Raw genomic sequence first — 3258 nt, forward strand, 5'->3', positions numbered from 1 at the left:
GCTTCTCTCTTCCTCCTTGGTGACTCACATTTTGGCCAGGACATACCCCACAATCTTCCCATTCTCGTCCTCAGCAATGTAAGAGAGCTGGTGACAGAGAGGAAAAGGGAGTGAGAAAACTTCATGTCGGAGCTGGAGGAGCCCTTTAGAGGGACACAAGCTGGACAAGTGGCCAGTTGTGTGATGGCTCATGACCTCCAGGCTGGGTGACTTGGTCTCCCCCGCGCCACACGGTGCCCTGCCCATGCCTCAGAAAGAAGACGCAAAGTGGGGATCCTGCCCCTATTCTCTGCTCCCTTCAGGCGCCTTCTTTTCCTCTGCCCCTGCCTGCCAGCTGAAAACACTAGGGACCTCACCAACCATACAGCCCCCTGGGCTCTGATAGACTTGTCCACTCCCTCCAAGATGGCCTGACTGGATTTTCCCCGGCCTGGTTTCCCCCACGCCCAAATTCAGAAGCTGCCCACCTGGGGCCAGGAAAGGCCATGGTAGAAGTAGTATTTCATCTGGTAGTTCTCGGGCAGGCAGAGGAGGTTGCAGTGCTGCATGTTCATTAGGTCCTCTGGCTGCAGGGAAGGAGGGCAGTGGAAGTCGCTCAGTCCAAGGCGGCGGTGACCACGGGTGAGAAGTCTGCTACCCGTCGGTCTGCTCGGCCCCCCTCCCTCGGGGCTGAGCAGGCGCTGTGACGATCTGACTTTGCACAACGCCCGGAGTACAGGAACAGGAGTGGGCGCCCGGAGGTCCCCGGAGCCCACCCAACGCAGGCCCGACATCACGCAAACAGGAGGGAATCGCAGCCCCAGCCCCGCGCCCCGGCCTCTTCGGCGGGCTGGGCCAGCCCCATAGGTCCAGCGGTCGCAGGCACACGCAGGGCCACCGGGCCGGGCTCGGCCAGGGCCCTCGGGAGCATGCGCAGCAGCCACCGGGCCCGGCGCCCACGCGGCGCGGACAGCCTCCCGCCCCGGGCGCTCACCCTCGCATTGCGGATGTTCATAACGGCGGCGGGGCTCGCGGGTCCCAGCGGATCGTGAAGGCGCAGTCAGCTGCCGCCGCGCTCCGAAGCGACGCCGGGACGGCCGGGGCTGGGACCGGGGCTGGGCTCGCTGGGCGGTGGCGGAAGGGGCGGTGCGCGCCGGGCCGGCCACCGGCCGGAAGTGCACGGCCGCCGGGCCCGTCCTCCCGGCCGCTTGGCCAATGCGCGGGAGAGGCTAGCGCGCGGAGCGGGCCAATGCGCGCAGCCGGTCAGCGCGGGGCGGGCCTGGGGGCGGGGCGGGCGCTGCCCCGGAGCTGGAGCAGGCCCCTCCCTCGGCGCCGCAGCCCCAGCCCCCGGAGCCCACAGACGCGCGCACAGCCGCAGGTGGAGCAGACTCAGCCTTTATTCCGCGCCTCGACGGGCGGGGGGGGGGGGGGGGGGGGGGGGGGGGGGGGGGGCGGGGCGGCTCAGCAGGGCGCCCAGCATCTCCTCGCACATGGCTAGGCACCGCGGCACGTGGAAGCAGCCTGCGGGTGGAGGCGGGCAGGTAGTGAGGGCCGGGGGCAGCCGAGAGGCGCAACCCCTGCGGCCCCGCCCTGTCCCCCACTCACCTTTGAAAGGACCTCCCTTGATGGAGAGGGCCACCTTGCCCTCTCGGCTCAGGTAGCCAAACCATTCCCCGTACTCTGGATCGCGAAACTGGAATAACAGAGACAGTGACAGCTAGCGCCTGCAGGACCCGCCCAGATGCCACTGCATCGCTACCAGGGGTCAGAGCCTGGGTTGATCCCAGGTAACATGGCTCCAGAACCAGCGATGTGAACCGCGACACTGCGTCCTCCACAAAGATGAAAGCAGGGGTGGGCGCAGCAAGCAGGCTACAACTATATAACCGACTGGGCAAGGGGACTAGACACTGCTAGATGGAATGAAAGAACCCTGCCCTGGGATGCAGAAACGTTCTCTATCAAGCCAGGCGCTGTGGCTCCCGCCTGAAATCCAGCACTTTGGTAGGCCGAGGCCGGTGGATCACCTGAGGTCAGGAGTTCAAGATCAGCCTGGACAACATAGTGAAACCTCATCTCTACTGAAAACACAAAATTAGCTGGGCGTGGTGGCGCACCTGTAATCCCAGCTACTCGGGAGGCTGAAGCGGGAGAATCGCTTGAACATAGGAGGCGGAGGTTGCAGTGAGCCGAGATCACGCCATTGGGCTCCAGCCTGGGTGACAGAGCGAGGCTCCATCTCAAAGAAAGAAAGAAAGAAAGAGAGAGAGAGAGAGAGAGAGAGAGAGAGAGAGAGAGAGAGAGAAAGAAAGAAAGAAAGAAAGAAAAGAAAAGAAAAGAAAGAGAGGAAGAAAGAGAAAGTTTCTCTATGGTGATTGTAGTGGTGGTTACGTTGATTTAAAGAAACAAAGAACCCTGATGGAGGCAACGACCTGTCATGAAACTCTTAAGAAGTGACTCCCTTGGAGCTCCCATTCCCAGCTTCACAGGCCTGTCTTCCAGTAGATGTACAATCTCATCTGACTCCTGTCCTGGCTCACCATTGGTCCCAAATGCATCTCGTCCTCCCTCTGCCCCTGTCCAGTGCCCATTCCACTCTCTTTCCTTCTCTCTCCACTAGCATTCCATGGGGCACCTGTCTCAGGGAGGCTTGTCAGTTCAGCCTCTTCTCAAAAGGATCATGGAATCAATTACATTGAAGTCCAGTATGAAAATGTCTCTTTAAATGGTAGCCCATAAGAGTTGGTGTATTGTTCTTCGTAGGAAGTCAAACTAGTCCTGGGCTGGGCACAGTGGCTCACGCCTGTAATCCCAGCACTTTGGGAGGCGGAGGCGGGAGGATCACTTGAGTCCAGGAGTTTAAGACCAGCCTGGGAAACATAGTGAGACCCCCATCTATACAAAAAAAAAAATTAAAGAATTAGCTGGGTGTGATGGTACACAGCTGTAGTCCCAGCTACCTGGGCGGCTGAGGTGGGAGGATCGCTTGAGCCCAGGAGGTTGAGGCTGCAGTGAGTCACTCAGTCTGGGCGATAGAGACCCTGTCTCAAAAAAATAAAAAAAAATTAATAAATAATACTAGTCTGTGTGTATTCATTCTATCTTTTGAGTTACATTGTTCAAGTCCTTACTTATTTTTTGACTACGTGACATGACACAGGAAGGTAAAGAATTTCCCTCAATGTCTGGATTTTTGCCTTCTGTATTCTGTTATGTTGGTTGATGCATAATGACTTACCTGGTTTTTTGTTTGTTTGTTTGTTGGTTGGTTGGTTTTTT

General features: G+C 58.6%; 1 long non-coding RNA gene across 1 annotated transcript; it reads right to left on the reverse strand.

The window, feature by feature from the left end:
- Positions 1-998: 998 nt before the first annotated feature.
- On the reverse strand, positions 999-2144 carry LOC111532469. Its single transcript, XR_002728556.2, has 3 exons — positions 2097-2144; positions 1585-1672; positions 999-1500 (listed from the first exon to the last, which is right to left on the reverse strand). It is a non-coding gene; the product is annotated as an uncharacterized LOC111532469 (long non-coding RNA).
- Positions 2145-3258: the final 1114 nt, after the last annotated feature.

This window comes from Piliocolobus tephrosceles, unplaced genomic scaffold (genome assembly GCF_002776525.5).
Source record: "Piliocolobus tephrosceles isolate RC106 unplaced genomic scaffold, ASM277652v3 unscaffolded_5621, whole genome shotgun sequence".
Taxonomy (NCBI): domain Eukaryota; kingdom Metazoa; phylum Chordata; class Mammalia; order Primates; family Cercopithecidae; genus Piliocolobus; species Piliocolobus tephrosceles.